The sequence below is a fragment of the Euprymna scolopes genome, chromosome 45 (assembly GCF_053919585.1).
Source record: "Euprymna scolopes isolate OS-2025 chromosome 45, ASM5391958v1, whole genome shotgun sequence".
Classification (NCBI taxonomy): domain Eukaryota; kingdom Metazoa; phylum Mollusca; class Cephalopoda; order Sepiida; family Sepiolidae; genus Euprymna; species Euprymna scolopes.
In genome coordinates, this window is record NC_136526.1 from 25,936,162 (window position 1) to 25,959,418 (window position 23,257).

A 23,257-nucleotide genomic window follows, 5' to 3' on the forward strand; every position below is an offset into this window, starting at 1 on the left:
AAAGAACTGTTCATTGGCTATTGAGAGCCATATAGACTTTGGTTTTTATGCCCTTTTTGGCTGATAAGTTGCCCAAGTGATATGATGATAATTTTTTGCTGATAAGTTGCCCAAGTGATATAATGATAATTTTTTGCTGATAAGTTGCCCAAGTGATATAATGATAATTTTTTGCCGATAAGTTGCCCAAGTGATATGATGATAATTTTTTGCTGATAAGTTGCCCAAGTGATATAATGATAATTTTTTGCTGATAAGTTGCCCAAGTGATAAAATGATAATTTTTTGCTGATAAGTTGCCCAAGTGATAAAATGATAATTTTTTGCTGATAAGTTGCCCAAGTGATAAAATGATAATTTTTTGCTGATAAGTTGCCAAGTGATATGATGATAATTTTTTGCTGATAAGTTGCCCAACTGATATGATGATAATTTTTTGCTGATAAGTTGTCAAGTGATATGATGATAATTTTTTGCTGATAAGTTGCCCAACTGATATGATGATAATTTTTGCTGATAAGTTGCCAAGTGATATGATGATAATTTTTTGCTGATAAGTTGCCCAACTGATATGATGATATTTTTTGCTGATAAGTTGTCAAGTGATATGATGATAATTTTTTGTTGATAAGTTGCCAAGTGATATGATGATAATTCAGAACTATTATATACTTATAGCAGTAATGGGCCTAAACAATTGTATGCAAATATTGATAAGAAAACTTGAATTTTTTAAATGCGTGTCTATTCCTGGTAAAGTGGCACATTATAAAATTAATTAAATTAATTATGAATGATTATTAAATAATTAATCATTTACACCTACAGACACTAAGGTTCCATGCTTATACAATCATCAGTGTAGGGTAACAATTCCCGCTGGTCATGAGATTCAAACCTAACCACGAAGCCATCATTTTGCTCCATTTGCTGAGCCTCTATTTCACAGCCACCAAACAATTGTCACAGAAACTTGGGAAATTAAACAATTAAACGCTGCATTTGGGTGAATACAATGACAATCTAGAGCAGAAGTTGTGAACATTGCATAAATGTCAGTTGACTGCCTTGGTTATAAATTCCGCAGACCATGCTCATCCCTAAGTATTCTTAATAATTATAATTAAATAATAATTATTCATCATTAATTATAAGTCATTATCCTAAATTCTCAATTTTAACGTCAATTTTTAATGTCGGGAAAATCCTGTTCCTCCCAAAAAATTTGTACCCAACATTAAAAAAAAGATACTTATTCCTCCTACCAAAAAATAATATAACTATTAAAATGTAAAATCCCTCGTTTGTTTATTAGAGTTTTGTTTAAATAGCACTATTAAAAAGTTTTGCAAACAAAAGCACCTCCCACATTCAAAAATGTTGCATGTGCAAAACCGACAAACTTGTTTTTGTTTTTTTTGTTTACAGAATGTGATGTGTTTGTGCAAAGGTGTAGATCAACCGATATCAAATACTGATTTTTTTATAATATCAAATACTAATTTTTTTTATAATAAATACTAATTTTTTTATAATAATAAATACTAACTATTTTATAATAATAAATAATAATTTTTTTATAATATCAAATACTAATTTTTTAATAATATCAAATACTAATTTTTTTATATTAAATACTAATTTTTTATAATATCAAATACTAATTTTTTTATAATATCAAATACTAATTTTTTTATAATATCAAATACTAATTTTTTATAATATCAAATACTAATTTTTTGTAATATCAAATACTAATTCTTTTATAATATAAAATATTAATTTTTTTATAATATAAAATATTAATTTTTTATAATACATACTAATTTTTTTATAATATCAAATACTAATTTTTTTATAAAAAATACTAATTTTTTTATAATAATAAATACTAATTTTTTTATAATAATAAATACTAATTTTTTTATAATAATAAATACTAATTTTTTTATAATAATTAATACTAATTTTTTTATATCAAATACTAATTTTTTTATAATATAAAATACTAATTTTTTACAATATCAAATACTAATTTTTTTATAATAAATACTAATTTTTTTATAATATCAAATATTATTTTTTTTATAATATCAAATATTAATTTTTTTTATAATAAATACTAATTTTTTTATAATAAATACTAATTTTTTTATAATATCAAATATTAATTTTTTTATAATATCAAATATTAATTTTTTATAATATCAAATATTAATTTTTTATAATATCAAATATTAATTTTTTTATAATAAATACTAATATTTTTATAGTAAATACTAATTTTTTTTATAATAATAAATACTAATTTTTTTATAATAAATACTAATTTTTTTATAATAAATACTAATTTTTTATAATATCAAATACTAATTTTTTGTAATATCAAATACTAATTCTTTTATAATATAAAATATTAATTTTTTTATAATATAAAATATTAATTTTTTATAATACATACTAATTTTTTTATAATATCAAATACTAATTGTTTTATAAAAAATACTAATTTTTTATAAAAAGTACTAATTATTTTATAATATCAAATACTAATTTTTTTATAATAAGTACTAATTTTTTTATAATATCAAATATTAATTTTTTTATAATAAATACTAATTTTTTTATAATAAATACTAATTTTTTTATAGTAAATACTAATTTTTTTATAATAATAAATACTAATTTTTTTATAATAATAAATACTAATTTTTTTATAATAATAAATACTCATTTTTTTATAATAATAAATACTCATTTTTTTATATCAAATACTCATATTTTATAATAAATACTAATTTTTTATAATAAATACTATTTTTTTTTAATAATAAATACTAATTTTTTGTATAATAAATACTAACTTTTTTATATCAAATACTAATTTTTTATATCAAATTCGAATTTTTTTTATAATATCAAATACTAATTTTTTTTATAATATCAAATACTAATTTTTTTATAATATCAAAAACTAATTTTTTTATAATATCAAATACTATTTTTTTATAATATCAAATACTAATTTTTTTATAATATTATTATTTCATAATAATGAGCCTAATTTTTTATAATTATAAATCTAATTTTTTAGATAATAAAATTAATTTTTTTATAATTATAAAGCTAAATTTTAAGATAATAAAATTTATTTTTTTATAATTATAAAGCTAAATTTTAAGATAATAAAATTATTTTTTTTTATATTTATAAAGCTAATTTTTTAGATAATAAAATTACATTTTTTCATAATTATAAATCTAATGTTTTAGATTATAAAATTAATATTTTTATTATAAAGCTAATTTGTTAGAGTATTGAATTGATTTTTTTTTATAATTATGAATCTTATTTTTTAGATAATAAAATTAATTTTTTTTATAATTATAAAGCTAATTTTTACCTAAAATTATTTTTTATAATTATAAAGCTAATTTTTTAGATATTAAAATAAAAATTTTTATAATTAAAAAGATAATTTTTTAGATAATAAAATATTTTTTTATATTTAGAAAGCTAATGTTTTTTATAATTCAAAAGCTAATTTTTTTAGATAAAATAATTTTTTTATATTTATAAAGCTAATTTTTTTAGATAATAGAATTAAATTTTGTTAATAATTATAAAGCTAATTTTTACATAATAAAATTGTTTTTATATTTATGAAGCTTTTTTTTAAATTATGATTGAAGCTATTTTTTTAGATAATAAAATATTTTTTTATAATTATAAAGCTAATATTTTATAGATCATAAATTAATTTTTTTTTAATTATAAAGCAAATTTTTTAGACAAAAATTAAATTTTATTACATATTTATAAAGCTAATTTTTTATAATAAATTAAATATTTTTATAAAGTTTTACATTTTTAGTAAAAAGAAATGTAATTAATTACTCTTTTATATGTTGTTCGAAATCGAGAGAGAATAGGAGTTTGCTTGTTTTTGTTTTATTTTTATCAATTGTATTGTCGTCTGCGCTCAGTCCAAAAAAAACAAAAAAAAAACAAGAAAACAATCACAAGAGAGGATATGAAGAGATATATAGAGAGTGGTAAAAAAAAGAAAAGAAAGAATAGCTAACGAGCACTGACAGTAGAGGAGAAATAAAGAAAAGAAAAAAAGAAATCAGCTAGTGAACGCTGGCAGGCTGTATAGAGAGGGGGAGGTGAAAATATATAGAGAGAGAGGGAGCGTTTTAACCTGTGCGCTTACGAAGGACACAAGAGACAGTCTGCTCCTCGCTGCTGAGGGAAGCAGCCGACAACGGCGATACTGGGAACAGATATATGATTAGCAGTAATACTGCGGTGGATAAAAGTCAAGGAGGTGCGCTTAATAAACATTGGAAAAGGAGTCTATTTGATATATTTGGAGCCAGTTTTTTTTTTCGAAGGAAATCAGATAAGAAGAAGAACGAAGTGAAGTCGCTAAGACAGTGAGTGAAGCAAAATCTCTCTCTCTCTCTCTCTCTCACTCACTCTCTCTCTCTTTGTTTGAACTGAGCAGACAACAATAACCAGTATGAAAATGTCGTATTGAGATATGGCATTTTCTTGAACATTCTCTCTCGATCAAGAAAATTTATTTTCTTTTATGCATTACTTCTTTAAATTATCAAAATAATTGCATTTTTATTTATTTTTGTGTTGTTATAAATAAATTTACATTCATAATTCCCATCGGCCTTTTGTTTGTTGCTTCAGTTTTGTTTTTCTGTCTTATGTTTTACCGTTGTCTCTGAAGAATTTGGATAATCCCTTCCCGTATTTATTTATTTACATTTTACTTCCAGAAGAAAAAAATTTTTTTTTTTTTATTATCGTTGCGATCATATCTCTACAGTTCCCCGTGGAGATAGCCGAGTCGTAACATAAGCAAATTTTTTAGATAATAAAATTAAATTTTTTTATAATTATGAAGCGAATTTTTTAGATGATAAAATTAAATTTTTTTTTTATAATTATAGAACTAATGTTTTATAGATCATAAAATTAATTTTTTCTTTAATTATAAAGCATGTTACATAAAAAAGGCTTGTCCCCTTTTTCATGTAAGTAAAAATAAAGAGAATTAGTAAATGAAAATAAAATCAGAGAAAACGGGAATCGAACCCTGGAGATAAGTTTTAAAGAACAATAGTTTATAAATGGAATGTCCAGTAAATTGTTGATTCTGATAAAATATTTAATAAATACAAATTTTGCTGGAAACTATGCACATTGTTAAGTAGAATGAATAATAAAATATGGGTTAGATGAATTAGATAAGTAACACACAAAAACAAAGGGAAATTGGGAAATTTCCTGGTCATCAGAATGTTTCAAAAACGTGCAAATCGTGCATGTTAATGACACGTGAATTATAGTCACGTTGGCCAGATATACATGTGATTTCTCAATATAGGAAAGAGTTCGAAGTAAGGGTTAGTTAGAGAGAGTCGGAGAGTCAGACAAGAGTCCGACCAGGGACGCAGAGAGGTTCAGACCAAACCTTGGCACCGTCTGGAAGCGAGAGGGTTTTAGAAGAAGAAGATGTAAAGAAACTTTGAATTCCTGGATGCAAAGCCATTGACCGGTCATATGGAAGAAATAAATGATCATGTTTTTCATAACTGCCGTCTTCTGTATTCATCATTACAACGAGAAAAGTTATTGTCCATTTATGTATAAGAACCATTTGATAAAATCATCATCTAAAAAATATGTGTTAGAAAGTATATGTGTCAAACTATTTATGTTATATAAACACTCCCGTTTCATACAGAACTGTCAAAAGCATAAATGCCAATCTCTCAGTCTATCTATCTAGATATCGAATCGCCTTTCAAAGTGTATTTATATGTACTCTTTCTCTTTATATATACTTGTTAATGTCTCCATCCCATCTCTTACAATATGAACATCTCAACAATATGAACACTCACAATGAATATATATAATAACTAGCATCTTTTCCAACAACATGATTAAGACTCTAATCTCTCACTAAGACTCTTACTCTTCTCACAAAGAACAATACAAAATATAACAAGCAAATTTTTTAGATAATAAAATCAAATTTTTATTTCATAATTATGAAGCAAATTTTTTTATGATAAAATTAATTCTTTATAACTATGAAGCTAATTTTTTAGATAATAAAATTATCTTTTTTTAATTATAAACCTAATTTTCTAAAGAAAATTATTTTTTATATTTGTAAAGCTAATTTTTTGGATAATAGAATTGAATTTTGTTAATAATTATAAAGCAATTTTTTTACATAACAAAATTAATTTTTTTTATTATAGAACAAATTTTTTAGATAATAAAATTAAATTTTTATTTCATAATTATAAAGCTAATATTCAGATAACCAAATGTAATTTTTTGATAATTTTAAAGCTAATTTTAAGACAAAAATATTATATTTTTTGTAATTATAAAGTTATTTTTTAGATAATAAAATTAAATTTTTTGTGTAATTATAAATCTAATTTTTAGATAATAAAATTAAATTTTGTTATAATTATAAAGCTAATTTTTTACATAATAAAATTATTTTTTATTTATAAAGTAAATTTTTTAGATAATGAAATTAAATTTCTATTTCATAATTATAAAGCTCATTTTCAGATAACCAAATGTAATTTTTTGATAATTTTAAAACTAATTTTTAGATAAAATAATTTTTTATTATTATAAAGCTATTTGTTTAGATAATGAAATCCATTTTTTGTGTAATCATAAATCTAATTTTTTTTATTAGAAAATTAAATATTTTGTAAATAGTTAATTTTATTATCTAAAAAGTTAGCTTCATAATTATGAAGCTAACTTTTTAGATAATAAAATGAACTATTTTTCATAATTATAACGGTAATTATTTAGATAATACAATTATTTTTTTATAATTATAAAGCTAATTTTTTAGATAATAAAATTAATTTTTTTTATAATTAATTATCTAAATAATAAAATTAATTTATTTTATACTTATAAAGCTAATGTGTTTTATAATTAAAAAGCTAATTTTTTGGATAATAAAATAAAAATTTTGTTATTATTATAAAGCTATGTTTTAGATAATAAAATTAATTTTTTTTATAATTATAAAGCTAATTTTTTAGAGAAAAAAAATTAATTTTTTTATATTTCTAAAGCTATTTTTTAGATAATAGAATTAAATTTTGTTAATGATTATGAAGCAATTTTTTTAAATAATAAAATTAAATTTTTATTTCCTAATTATAAAGGTAATTTTGAGATAACCAAATGTAATTTTTGATAATTTTAAAGCTAATTTTTTTAGATAATAAAATATTTTTTTTATAATTATAACGCTAATTTCTTAGATGATAAAATTAATTTTTTTTATATTTATAAAGCTATTTTTTTATAATTATAAAATTAATTTTTTGGATAATAAAATTAAATTTTTTCATAATTATAAAGCTAATTTTTTAGATAATAAAATTATTTTTTTATAAAATTTCTAAAATTTCTTTAATTATAAAGTTAATTTTTTAAATAATATATTAATTTTTTTCATAATTATAAAGTTGTTAGAATACTAAATTTAATTTTTTTATAATTATAAAGGTAATTTTTTACATAATAAAAATTATTTTTATAATTATAAAGCTATTTTTTTAGATAATAAAATTAATTTTTTTAATATGTATAAAGCTAATGTTTTTTATAATTAAAAATTTTTGGTAATAAACCTATTTTTTAGATAATAAAAATTACATTTTTTTATAATTATAAAGCTAAGCTTTTAGAGAGAAACAAATTAATTGTTTTATATTTATAAAGCTAATTTTTTAGATAAGAAAATTAAAATTTTTTATAATTATAAAGCTAATTTTTTAGAGAACACAATTAAATTTTTTTATAATTATGAAGCAGATTTTTTAGATAATAAAATTAAATTTTATAATTATAAAGCTAATGTTTTATAGATCATAAAATTAATTTTTTTTAATTATGAAGCAAATTCTTTAGATAATAAAATTAAATTGTTATTTAATGATTATAAAGCTAATTTTTTACATAATAAAATTAAATATTTTTTATGATTATAAAGCTAATTTTTTACATAAAATTATATTTCATAAATATTAAGTAAATCTTTTAGATAATAAAATTAATTTTTTTATAATTATAAAGCTAATGATTAATGATAATTATAATTATAAAGCTAATGATTAATGATAAAGATCATGAATTATTTTTAATTATAAAGCAAATTTTTTAAATAAAATTAAATTTTATTTCATATAAAGCTAATTTTTTAGATAATAAAATTAAATATTTTTTATAATTATAAAGCTAATTTTTAGATAATAAAATTAATTTTTTTTGAATTATAAAGTTAATTTTTTTACAGAAAAAATTAATTTTTTATATTTATAAAGCTTATTCTTTTAGATAAGAAAATTATTTTTTTCTAATTATAAAGCTAACTTTTAGATAATAAAATTATTTTTTTATACTTAGAAAGCAAATTTTTTAGATAATACTATTAAATTTTGTAATAATTATAAAGCTAATTTTTTAGATAATAAAATTAAATTTTTTCATAATTATGAAGCAAACTTTTTAGATAATAAAATTAATTTTTTTATAATTATAAAGCTAATGTTTTATGTCATAAATTAAATATTTTTTTAATCATGAAGCAAATTTTGTAGACAATAAAATTAAATTTTTATTTCATAATTATAAGCTAATATATAATATAAAGATAAAAAATAATATAATTTTATGATTATAAAGCTATTTTTTTAGATAATAAAATTAAATTTTGTTATAATTATAAAGCTAATTGTTTAGAAAATAAAATTTAAAAATTTTTATAATTATAAAGCTAATTGTTTAGATAATAAAATTAAAAAATGTTTATAATTATAAAGCTAATTTCTAGATAATAAAATTTATTTTTTTTAATTATAAAGCTAATTCTTTAGATAATAAATTATTTTTTTATAATTATAAACCTAATGTTTTAATTTTTTTATAATTATAAAGTTGTTAGAATACTAAATTTAATTTTTTTATAATTATAAAGCTATTTTTTGGATAATAAAATTAAATTTTGTATAATTATAAAGCTAATGTTTTAGATAATAAAATAAAATTGTTCTTAGATTTATAAAGCTAAATTATTTTTTATATTTATAAAGCCAATTTTTTAGATAATAAAATAACATTTTTTATATTTATGAGGTTAATGTTTTAAGATAATAAAATTATATTTTTTATCATTATAAAGTTAATTAGTTAGAATATTAAATTCTTTTTATAATTATAAAGCTGGTTTTGTTAGATAATAAAATTTTATTTTTTTATATTTATAAAGCAAATCTTTTAGATAAGAAAATTAATTTTCTATAATTACAAAGCTAACTTTCAGATAATAAAATTAAATTTTTTATAATTATAAAGCTAATTTTTTAGATAATAAAATTAAATTTTTTATATTTATGAAGCTAATCTTTTAGAGAAAATTTTTTAAATTAAACAATAAAAAGTTAAGTGAATGAGTCCACACATGTGCGTAAATTTAATGAGGTCAACCATCACACCATAGGGGAATGAAATCACGCACTTAACTTTGGCTTCAAGCCAGTTAAGCTTGAAGCTTTCTGCATACTTGTTTGTTTCCCCTAGATGTTGGGGAAAACCAGCTCCCTAGAAAAAGGGGAATGTCAAAATGAATAGCAGTTGTCTGATATGAAGAGCTTTCCCAACACTGATCAAAGCTTATTGCTTTTCTGGACATGCCAAGTAGATCGTATTTTCTTCAATTACTTGCGCTTTCTTTATATGAAAAAGACAAACAAACAGGTGAGAGGAAGAAATAGCAGGAATTTTGTAAACGTCGCTAAAATAAAAGATAGCCACAATGTCCATCCACAAATCGTAGATATTATAATCTAGTGAGTATATAAAATGTTATAAGAAATGGTAACCGCCCCCCCCCCGAGCGGTCCCCTGAAAAAAGCCTTTTCCGAACATACAAAAAATATGCACACACAAACACACATTTTTGCTTTTATATTATAGACTAGCGGGGTTGGCAGGCATTGCCCAAGTGTTTGTAGGTGTGTGTGTAGGAAAAAAAAAGTGAAAAGGAGGAAAAGAACGTGGGGAAAAAAAGTGAAAACATGGGAAAAAAAAAATAAGTAGGCTCAAACCTGAAGCCTAGAGACGAAGGCAGAAAAGAAAGTGAAAGAAAACGTGATATCTTACCGCGATGCTAAGAGGGCAGAGAAGTGAGAATGGTTGAAATTAAACGATTAAAAAGTGAATGAGTTGGCACAGGTGCATAAATTTAACGATGTCAAACATCACTCACTTAACTTTGGCTGCCAGTTAAGCTTAAAGTTTTCTGTATATTTGTTTGTTTGGGCTAAACAAGCTCCCCATAAAAAGGGGAGTGTCCAAATGAATAACAATTGTAAGAAATGGTAACCCCCTCCCCCCCCCCCCCCCAAAAAAAAGCCTTTGCTGGACATATAAAAAAAACGCACGCAAAAACACATTTTCACTTTTATTTTATAGATATAGATAAATTTTTTAGAACAAAACTAATTTTTTATGATAATGAATTTTTTTTTAAATAATAAAAAAACATTTTTTTCTTAATATTATATATATATTTTTTATAATAATAAAAACTAACTTTTTTATAATAAAAAGGACTAATTTTTTTATAATGACAAAAGCTAAATTGCTTTTTAATAAATACTAAATGTTTTGTGGTTAAATTCACCTCCCACATCCCCCTGTTTACAAAGCCATTTGGCAGGAATGACGTCAGACAAATTTTTAGATACGGATGACCACAACTGTATAGAATGTATAATGCAAATATAAAAATAGGTCTTATTTAAAAAGTCTTTATTTGAACTTTGATAAGAAAATTATAACCTTTATTATATGTTTATGAACTGTTTTTTGTTTGTTTTTTCTTAAAGAGATTTTGTTTAAAAAATATTTATGAACTGTTTTTTTTTTTCGAATAGTCAAATGAATTACGATTTTTAATAGTCATCTCACAGAATTCCTCTGGTGACAGTGAATCAAAGATAATTATTTGGAAAATATTCTTTATTGGATACGTTTTTGATTTAAAAAAAAGAAAACACACATTTTATAAATATACTTTTACTATAAAAGTTCTATTTTTACGTTTTATTATTTAAAAGTTTGGGTTTTTCGTAATTAAGAATTTGTCTGGCGGCACTTCTGCCAAATTGCTTTGTAAATATGGGGGTGCAAAACGTGGATAAAACTTTTTTTTATAACAAAAGCTCAATGTCTTCTATAATATTAAAAACTTTTTTTTAATAATAAAATCTTTTTTTTTTTAATATTAAAAACTATTTTTTTAATAATAAAAACTATTTTTTTTAATAATAAAAACTAAATTTTATTATAATAAAACTTATTTTTTATTTATTAATAAGAATTAATTTTTTTTAATAATAATTTTTTTATGATAATAAAAGCTAATCTTTTATAATAATAAAAACTAAAGTTTTTATTACAATAATAAAAACTAATTTTCTTTTCATAATAATAAAAACTAAATTTTTTTCATAATAAAAGACAGCTAAATGTTTTCATAATAATAAAAACTAATTTTTTTCATAAAAAAATCTAAATTTCATTTATAACAAAAACTAAATTTTTGATAATTCTTATAATAATAAAAAACTAAATTTTTGATAATTCTTATAATAAAAACTAAATTTTTTCATAGTAATAAAAAGTAAATTATATTATTTAATTGGAATTCATTATTGAGATAAGTATTGTTTGTTATTTCATTTATTGTTATTATCCTCATCTTAGTTTTTGTTTCGCCCAACTATTCCTCTGACCTTTGTCAGGTAGTATAACCTCCACAGGATAGAAACTCCGAATCTCCCAACTGCATTCTCAGCAATTACTGCCACCCATAGTTGTCGTCTCACCATGTTTTTGACCAAGCCTCTGGCCGGCTTTGGGTAGGATTGAAACTGCTATCTTCAGACAATTCTAACCTGGAACCATAGAGATTCAACATCTCTATCCACTGTGCCACGGGCCCCATAAAAAAATCCAGTTTATTATCTGATCTTCTATGATCGGATCCGTACCGAATGGTACATATATTATTTAATTGGAATTCATTATTAATTTATTTTATTGTGGACTATTATCCTCATCTTTTCTTAGTTGTTGTTTCACAACGTTATGCGAAACAGTTAGGAGATTCGGAGTTCCTATCCCATCGCGGTTACCACCTGATGAAGGCCAGAGGAATAGTTGACTGAAACTTCGTGAAACAACTAAGAAAGATGAGAATAATAGTCCGCAATACATAAATTAAAAAGTAAATTGTTTTTATAATAAAAAGTAAATTTTTTAATAATAAAAAATATTTTTATAATAATAATGCCCAATTTCTTTTATAAAAATAAAACCTTAATTTTTTGTAATAAAAGAACTAAATTTTTTTATAATAATAAAACTAGATTTTTTTATAATAATAACTAAATTAAAAAAAAAAAATAACACTGAATTTTTTATGATTTAAGCTAAATTTTTTTATAATAATAGAGGGTAAATTTTTTTTATAATAAAAGCTAAATTTTCTTTATAATAAAAGTTTAATTTTTTGTAACAATTAAAGCTAATTTTTTTGCAATAATTGAAGTAAACTTTTTATGATAAAACACATATTTTTATAATAACAAAATCTAATTTTTTTTATAATAAAAACTAAATTTTTCTTATAATAATTGTAGAATAATCAAAAGAACTGTGTTAGTCAATAACACACAGCAACAACAACAACAATAATAATAGCAGCAACACTTACCAAGGGTCCAGCTCATGCATAAGACAGACATCAGATTAAGCTGGACTGAGGGCTTGTATTTATGTACAAGCATATCCAATCAGGTGATTCAGCCAATCACAATCCAAGGAATAGACTGGCCCATGTGTGCACAATGGAATCTCCCATTGTGCCATAAATAGTTCTCCTCTTTCATGAGAAGTAACTTTACTCTTCGTCTGACTACGTCTTTATCGCTCAAAATTTGTTGGTTCGTATATTGTTATTCTGCACGTTATATTGTTAATATTTTGTTATCACCTTGTTAAATTTGTTATTGCTTATCTTCTTCTTCCCCCGGCACCACTTTTTCAATTACCGGATTCTTTTTTTTTATTTTTTTTTTATTTTTTTTTGGACTGTTATCTTTCTCTCCTCTTGTTATACGCCGGCCATGGCAGCTGCCAGCTGTGTGCCGACGGTTGAGGTGAAGGAAAATGAGGCATTAGGTGGATGGACAAAACCACCAAAAGTAAAAATCGACGTAGTTAAATTTGTCGAAGACGCAAAGAAATGTGTGGAATTTACGACAGAAACTGGTATAAAGTTGGAACAACCGCGGTTACAAGAATTTGCTAAGAGGACTATTTCTCTATTTGTAATAGACCGTAAAACAAAAAAACTAATTAGATCAACAAAAGATGTTGTCACCAAATTAATTTCATCAGCAGGTTTAAGAGCTGAGCGGATTACAAAATGCAAAGGATATAACACATGGGCAGCTCTTTTTAAGACGGAAGAAGAATGCATAGCAATGACAAAAAAAGAAATCATTACCAACGAGTACGTTCTGAGAATGGAATACTTAGGAAGGCGAAGAACTACAGTGTCCATTTTTGAAGTTCCTGGTGCTGTCCCCGGGGAATACCTAGCCGCTTTCTTACTTAAGTTTGGGGACATAACCGGAATAGAAGAAGACCATTATAATGGAGTATGGACTTTCGACATTCTGCTTAATGCAGAAGCATTTCTACGCATACCTTACTACCTGGAGGCTGGAGTAGAGAAGCTGCCAATCGTGGTCGCAGGCAGAAGACCAGCATGTTGGATATGTGGGGAAGTCGGCCATCTCACTTACACATGCCCCAAAAGGAAGCCAGCCATAAAAGTTATCCCTACAAATGAACGGAAAATAGGTTATGTAGAACCTAAGGACAATTCCCAGACACCAGCAGAAGAGAAAAATGAAATAACACCTGAGGAGTTTGAAAAGACTTTCAATTCAGAAAAACAATCCCCCAAAAAGAAGGACAACTGGACACTCATCCCTCTTTCAAAAAAATCCCCACCCAAGACTTATGCTAAGTCCCTCTCTAAAGAAGAGAAAATTGAAATTAGGACAAGTAAAGACCCAGGGGGCAATAAATTCAAAACCCTACTGAAACTAAAAGAAACTCTTGATGAGAAAAGGAGAAAATCGGAGGAGAAAGAGTTCCCTGAATCCCTTTTCCCTGAAAAACCGACCTCAAAAGAAAAGCAAATCCCTCGCAAAGCCCCCCCCCTCTTACTAAAGCTCCTCTGCCCCATAGAGACACCAAAATGACATCTCTAGGTTCTCCCTCCAAAAAGACCCCCAAACCGTCACCATTCTGCTCGCCAAACAACACGCCCAAGAACACCCCTCCCCCTTCTCCAATGAAAACAGACATGCCCCCTCCTCCCCCCTCAGATAAGAAAAGACATAGAAGCCCCTCTGTAGAGACTGAATCAAGGAAAAAAAAACAACAACCCTTCTTTAATGGGAAGGACGTGTGCAAAATCACGGCAGAAGTAGAGACCATAATGAAGTCCCATAGCAGGAAAGATTACAGAAACCTCCTCGCTTTCAAATCATACCAAAAAAAAGACATTACTAACCCTGAAAATTTTAAAACAAACCACATACTAACAGTTGTCAGGAAACGCGAGGAGGCCAAAGGACTATGGACTATGCTGGAGGAAGCAAACTCTGCTTTCAACCTTTATCCTCCAGCAGCCTATTTCAACGACAACGAATTAATCGAAATTAGAAAACGATGTGTTGGACGGGTCCCCATCAAACTCCATCCTTCACTTTATAGGGCAGTTAAACTAACCTTCCCCCTAGACATCGGCGGTCTGTCCCCTGACGGGTCTATCACCACTGAGATGACCACTGGATCATTGGGGACAGCTGTCGGTGTCTTGACACCGTCTATGTTTGATTAGGTTTCTCAACCCTAAGTAACTCAAGATGGCTTCCTTAAGATTAGCTAGTTTAAATGTCCGAGGGTTGAGGGACGCCTCTCGTAAACTTCGAGTTGCACGCGACCTTCAACGCCTTGGTGTGGATATTTGTTGTATACAGGAAACTCACTTCATTCCTAGTGATTATCAGGGTGTGCTCCTTAGAGACTTTCAGCTCTATTCAGCACATTATGATACCCATGCAAGGGGGGTTACTTGGCTAGTTAAGCGCACTCTTGATGCGTCGTGTGACCCTATTTATGCAGATCCAGAGGGAAGATTACTCGTTCTAGATGTTAACGTAAAGGATGTGGCATTTCGTTTTATTGGGGTTTATGCGCCCAATAACCATGCTGAGCTAGTTTCCTTTTTTCGGCGAATCGAGCCTTTCATGAATTCGTCTCGACGGTTAGTTTTAGCGGGAGACTGGAACGCGGTCCTGGATCCCGAATTAGATCGCGGGGTTAATACCAGAAGGGATACTAATCAGAACCGGGATGCTAAAGCGTTTCGAGACTTTGTCGACAAGTTTGATCTTGTCGATAAATTTCGGAACGAAAAACCCGGGGATTTAGCATGGACTTGGACAGGTAGACGCGGCTCCGATTCGGTGCAACTTTCGAGTTACATCGATCGGTTCTTAGTTAGGAGAGTCGACTTAGGGCTTTTAGACTGTCCAAGTTTTCATAGTATAGTTTATTCGGACCACAGGCTTGTCCGGGTTCGAGTAAACTTAGATAGTGTTAAACCTAGGATGGCTAGTTACTGGAAGTTCAACACGTCGTTGTTCGATGTGAAGGACTTCCGGGAACAGCTTCTACTAACAATACAGAGGGAATTGACGGGGGCTATCATCGGGAATAAGTGGTGGGGCAACCTTAAAAAAGTCATTAGGTCCTTCGCTGCTGATTTTAGTCGCCGGCTCAAACGTAGTTCTAGAGCAGCGAAAGCGGCGCTAGAAGATAGATTAGAAAGGGCGGTGGAGGAGGGGGATAGTGCTAGCTATACTGTAGTTAAGGCTGAACTGGACTCCTTGGATAACAGGGAGGACCAGGGAGTATTAGTTAGGGCTAGATTAAAAAGAGCGCCAAACGAGGCAACAAACATGGCCGCGTCATTGCGTGCGGAGGAGTTTCGACGTTCTGCAGATCGACACATCGCCAGTGTCACATTGCCGGACGGACGAACCGTAACTTCAAACGACGGAATCTTGGAGGGTTTTCGGACTCATTTTCAGGAACTTTTTACCAAGGAGCCCGGTCTGACTATTGAACAGTTTGACACCTATTTAGCCGACTTTTCTCGCCTGGAGGCGACCGAAGCAGCTAGGTGTGAAGGTAGCATAAAAGAGGAAGAAGTCATTGAGGCCTTGAAACAGGTCGGGCTAGACAGGACCCCTGGGATAGATGGTCTGCCCTACGAGGTGTATTTGAGGCTGTCGCCCATTTTTATCCCTTTGCTGACCGTACTTTTTAACTCCTGGTTTAGGAACGGGTGCATACCTCAGTACTTTACCAGGGGGATCATTAAATTGTTACGCAAAGATAAAAATGGAGGGGATGGGATAGGTAATTTCCGGCCCTTAACGATGTTAAACACAGAGTTAAAGATTTTGGCCAAGATCTTAGCAAATCGTCTGCAGATTGTCTTACACCGTCTAATAAGTCCCGAACAGACTTGTTCTGTTAAGGGTCGGACGATTCAAGACAATTTGCACACGATACGCTTGATCGTAGAAAAAGTCGACACAGAAGCCGCGCTGATCAACTTAGATCAGTCCAAAGCATTCGACAGAGTAGACCATCGTTACCTAGAGGCTGTTCTTCGCTCGGCTGGGTTTGGTCCCCAGTTTCGCTCTTGGATTTGCCTCTTGTATGCCAACCCTGGTGCTATGGTAGAAGTGAATGGGGTGAGGTCGAAACCCTTCATGTTAACAAGATCGATCCGTCAAGGTTGTCCGTTATCCCCAATGTTATATGTGCTGGCGCTTGAGCCATATTTGCGCCAGCTTCGGGTGAATCCGGTCCTTCGCGGGATTACTTTGCCAGGTGGCTCTACCCCGGTAAAGTATACCGCCTATGCTGACGATGTGACTGTGCTTGTAACGAGCAGTGCCGAGATTAGAGTCGTTGACATAGAAACAAGTCGGTATGCCAAGGTCACAGGGGCCATAATTAACTACGTTAAGTCTATTGGCTTACGTATCGGTGCCTGGAGGGGTATGCCCCTTCAGGGACCCTTTGGTTGGACTGATGGGCCATGCAAGCTACTCGGCGTCTGGTTTGGCCCCGGACTCCAGCTGGAGAAAAATTGGTCGGAGGTATTGGAAGCGGTCAAGGTCGCATCTCATTTGTGGGCCTTGAGAAATCTGTCTTTGAAGGGTCGGGCGGAGGTATGCAATTCTCATATCTACCCCCTGATCCTTTACCGTCTATCAGTACTTCCACTCCCGGAAACCACACTAGTTGATCTGGTGCGTGCTCTTTTTGCATTCTTATGGCGCGGAAAGCAAGCCATGGTTACTCGGGAGGTCTGTTACCTGCATCCGTCTGAAGGCGGTCTGGGTATGCCTAGTGTGCTAATACGTAGACACACTCTTAGGCTGATATACCTGGATCGAATGTGTACACCAAGTGAGGGAAACGGTGTCTTCTGGATAGAAGACACTAAGAAAGCCTTTCCGGCTTTGGAGAGTGTGCATTCGGCTAGAGGAGAGGCACACAAGTTGTTCCGAAACGAGTGCCCTTTCTATCGCGAGTGTCGGCAGGCCTTGAGATTTCTTCTACGGGTCCAAGAAAGCCTCTCTGACACCCAGCTGTTGTCTCGCAAGGCGCTATATCGGGCCTTAGTGAGGGGATCCGTTCGAGACGAAAAGATTGAGGAGTTCGGTTTTACGAAGGAGGAGCGCCGCTTAATATGGCCTTGGGCGCCTGGGTCGAGCTGCTTCGATAATTACGAGGCATCACTCACCTGGCTGGTAATACGAAATGCCCTCTGCGTCGGCAAAAGACTTTACGCAGCGGGTTTTACGGAGACACCCAATTGTGTCCGATGCGGAGAATGGGAGGAAGACCTTGATCATGCTTTCTTCCACTGCGCCATTGTTCGACCGTTGTGTGAGTTAGTTGAAGGCTTCACGGTTCGCATGCTGAGCGAGCGGTTTTTTGTGCTGGAGTCGGTTTCCCCGTGCTGCAACTGGGCACCGACCATGAAGAAAGAAGAACGCTATGTTTTTCTGTGTTTATTAGCAGTTATGAGAGGCGCGATTTGGACGACGCGACAGAAGGAGGTTTACGGAGGTGAGACCTTCACTGCTCCCCAGCTTGTCCTCATTTTCAAATATCGATTGAAAATGCGAATTAAGCTGGAGAAGGTGAAACTCACTCCTGTGAATTTCAACGACAGGTGGGTGAAAGTTTCGCGATTGTGTAAAGTGAATGGAGCTAATCTTGAATTTCTTTTTTGAGTGGCTTAGGTTTTTTTAAGGATTTTGGGTGACTTGATCAAACATGGACATGCATCGGACCTCCTAGAGTAGGCTAGTTAGGCATTTTTGTTCGATTTTTAACTTAGCTAGAGTATGCATGCTATCATCGCCCCAATCCCCCTTTTTGGTTTTCCCTGTCCCAGCGTCCCCCCTTTTTTTTTTTTTTTTTTTTTTTTTTCCCACTTTTGGTTCGATAACCCCCAATCCCGGCCCCTTAGGTGATGGATAAACTGTTTTGCCAGAGATGTGGGCCATTTTTGTTGTGTTTGAATAAAGTCAGTTTTCGTGGGACCCACATTTTTTCGACTGGCAAAACTTTTTATCCGCCACAATCAGTAGTGAGGGGGTTCTTTTTACTAACCACCTTTTAGCATTGTATATTTTTCATCCAATTTTGTAAATAAGATTTTTATCCCCAACCCCCCCCACATCATGTATATATATTTGTAACTTTCGGGTTTTAAGTAGGATGTCCACAGAGTGATTCTGGTATTTTGGTGAAAGAGTCTAGTTAAGTTAACGTTATGTTAGTTAGGTCAACATTAACCCCCATCCCCTTTTTCGGCCTTGTGCCACATTTTTATTTGTGTAATTTTATTTTATACAATAAAATAAATATTAACTTTAGTCTTTGTCAAGTTATCCACAACTTGAACGCTGACCGAAAGTCCACTACACAATCCAACATGGCGCTACGAACAGGATTCGAGACAGAAGATTGGGAAGACTATTTCCTCAAAGCAGGCATTGCTGCCGATTCCGCCAAGAGCTATGCTGCAACTTTTGTGAAGGAAAAACTGAGGAAAGAAAACCTTTAAGTAATGGATCGAGTCATGCTAAGAGAATTGGGAATCACAACAATGGGAGAAGCTCTGTCTATCCTTCGACAAGCCAAGGAGCCCGCTACCCAGACCACCTATGCTAAGGCACCAGCTGCCAGGCCTCCCCAACTTCATCTCGAAATGACCCCTCAACAATTCAGAAAATTTTGGATTGACTGGGAAGTATTCACCAGAATAACGGACATGCCAACTTCTCAGGCCAATACCCAGTTATACAGTTGCGCTGATGAATCCGTTCAAAACGCAATCATAAATACGTACCTTAAGTTCTTCACCACCAACCCAGACAAGCTGCTAGAGATGACAGAAGCATTGGTAACTCAAAAATCAAATCCCATGGTCCATCGGATGACATTTGCAGCTATATCACAGCATGAAGATGAACCCATCCAACAATACCTTGTTCGTCTTAGGTCCACGGCCATAGACTGTAATTTTTCATGTCCCAACTGCGATCACGACCTGTCCGCCATTTACATCAAGGACCAATTTATCAAAGGGATATCGAATGATACGCTTCAGACCGATCTACTGGCAAAAGCCGGGTTGCTAAAAACTCTCAACCAAAATATTTGTCATGCTAAGGCATTTGAGTCTGCACTACAATGACTGATACCTCAGACATAGCTACAGTCCGGATGTCAATGTATCGCAAAAAAAAAAAACACAGTGCTGTACAGACTAGCAGAGGCAATATTCGCACTAGCTCTACTGCTACTCACAACAATAACATTGCTGATAAAGAACCCCGTCAAACCTGCATAGGTTGCGGTAATCACCAACACGGTACTCCAAGGACAAGTGCCCGCCATTTAACATGTCCGGCATGGAATCAAATGTGCAACACTTGTGGGAAACTTAACCATTTCTCAGCCGTGTGCCGGACAAAGAAATATCGCCCGGCAGTGATAAAGAGTTTTGAAGACCAAGAAGCTCCCATGAATACACTCATGGCCCATATCACATTCGATCAAATGAGGGGCACCATTATGACTACAGAAGGTGATCTGTTAACTGAAATAAATGCATCAGTAATCCCATTCTCACCAAAACCAGATCCCAGACGAGCTGTCAATATCCCTAGTAGTTGTAGTACAACGCTAAAGGTTTTTCCCGACAGTGGTGCCGCCATTTGTCTTGGGGGACCAAAGCATTTAATCAAAATGGGCCTCACAGAGATTAGTCTTATCCAATCAAGAAAGATCATACGAACAGTTGGAGGTTTCACACTCATGTGTCAGGGTTGGCTACCAGTTGAGTTTGTGGTCAGAGGGAAAACAACTAAACAAGCCCTCTACATATGCAAGGGCATACAACGGCTTTATCTCAGCAGAGCAGCCTGCATCGATGTGGGAATATTGCACAAACATTTTCCAAACCCTTTAGCAGACGTACATGAAGAGGTAGACACCGAGTCTAAAAAGTGTGTAGATCAATTGCCAAATCGCCCCAAAAACCTCCCTTTTCCCGCAACAGAAGATAACATAGGCAAACTTAAGAGCTGGCTCCTAGAAAAGTTTGCCAAAACGACATTCAACAAAGATGGGATATTTCCAGCCATGTCCGGCCCAGCTGCCCACATTCAACTCAAAGAGGGAGCAATCCCTAAAGCCAGGCATAACCCAATTCCTGTACCCTTCCACTTCAAGGAACCAGTAAGACAAGCCCTTTGGAAGGATGTAGAAAAAGGTATCATAGCTCCAGTGCCCGTGGGTATGCCTACTGATTGGTGCAGTACTATGGTAATAACTGCCAAAAAGAATGGTAATCCAAGGAGAACAATAGATTACCAACACCTTAACTCTCAATGCAAGCGAGAAACCCACCATACTGGGTCGCCATTCCAGTTGGCACTGCAAGTGCCACCTAGAACAAAGAAAACAGTCCTAGACGCTGTTGATGGATACCACTCGATTCTCTTAGACAAAGAATCTCAACCATTAACCACCTTCATAACTGAGTGGGGAAGATACATGTATCTTAGGATGCCTCAAGGATATGTCGCATCTGGGGATGCTTACACTCGCAGATACGATGAGATAATAAAAGATATCCCATGCAAGGTGAAGATAGTAGACGATACCCTGCTATATGACTCTAGCATTGAGGGAGCCTTTTATCATACCTTCGATTTTCTGCTCCAATGTGCTAAGAATGGAATTGTGCTCAACACCGACAAATTCCAATTCTGTCAGGATGTTGTACAATTTGGAGGCCTCCAGATAACTTCTTCAGGAGTGACCCCTTCTGAGTCCATGATACAAGCGATACAGGATTTTCCAATCCCAAGGACAATTACTGATGCCAGATCATGGTTTGGGCTTGTCAACCAAGTAGCCTGGGCATATTCACTGGGCCCAGTTATGGTGCCTTTTCGGGACCTCGTCAAACAAAACTCCAAATTTGCTTGGAATCAAAACCTTGAAGACGCATTCAAAGATTCCAAGCGAGTTATAATTCACCTAGTCCAGAAGGGGGTAGCAACATTTGACAAAGACAGAGCAACTTGCCTTGCTCCAGATTGGAGCAAAGAAGGAATGGGCTTCCTACTCCTACAAAAACATTGCCAATGTACCATGGAAAAAGCCCCAATCTGCTGTTCCGAAGGTTGGCATCTGATATATGCCGGCAGCAGATTTTGCACGGATGCTGAGCGCAGACACACACCAATAGAGGGTGAGGCAGCAGCAATAGCATGGGCATTGGAGAAATGCCGTATGTTCGTCATGGGTTCTCCAAACATCATAGTGGTCACAGACCATGAACCTCTGAAGGGGATATTTGGCGATCGTGATCTGAGCAAGATCCAAAACCCCCGGCTCTTTAGACTAAAGAAAAAGACCCTGAGATACAGATTTACCATACAGCATTGCCCCGGGAAGTGGCACAAAGGCCCTGATGCAGTTTCCCGCCACCCAGTGGCAATGGTGCAAGCCCTCCTCGATGTATTTCCAACAAAACCCTCTCAAATGGATATACTGGAGTCGAACAACATAAGCAACATAACAGAGTCAACAGCCTTAATAGCAACATTTGCAGACAGCAGTAATATAGCCATGCTATCACCAGACCTAATTCGTTCAGCAGGTCGTGGCGATCAACAATATAACAAATTAATAGACACAATACAGCAAGGCTTCCCAAAAACACGTAATCTCACTGCGCCCGAAATCCGTGAGTATTGGGAGGTGAGGCACCGCCTTAGCACTGACAATGGTCTAGTATTGTTGGATCGAAGGATCGTTATCCCCAAAACACAACGAAAAAAGGTCCTACACTGCCTGCATTCTGCACACCAAGGAGTAGTCGGCATGAAAGCACGTGCCAACGAATCGGTGTACTGGCCAGGGATGGATGCATCAATCCGCAGTATTAGGGCGAATTGCATGGTATGCTCAACCATCGCACCTAGTCAACCAAGGGAGCCTATCATTCTAACACGATCCCCAGAGTGGCCATTCCAACAAATCGTCATGGATATTTTTTATATTGGAGATCACACATACCTTGCCTGCGCAGATAGGCTAACTGGTTGGCTAATTTTATACTGCCTAGAATCAGGTCACACTACTACAACCAAATTGATGTCCATATGCCGACAACTGTTCCAAACATATGGTGCCCCAGAAGAACTCAGCACCGATGGCGGCCCACCTTTCACTTCCAGCACGTTCCAAGAATTTCTGAAAACATGGTGTGTTAGGCACAGATTATCTTCTGTTGCGTATCCCCAATCCAGAGCTCGCAGTAAAAACTGCAAAGAGGATTGTGAAAGGAAACACAGGCCCCCACGGTTCCTTGGACAATGACAGTGTTGCCCGGGCCATCTTGCAGTATCGGAATACC

General features: G+C 31.6%; 1 protein-coding gene across 3 annotated transcripts in view; it reads right to left on the reverse strand.

Moving 5' to 3' along the window:
• LOC145269297 (pyruvate carboxylase, mitochondrial-like) overlaps positions 1 to 23,257 on the reverse strand; it is a 402,794-nt gene that overhangs the window by 216,174 nt on the left and 163,363 nt on the right. The window lies entirely within an intron of this gene.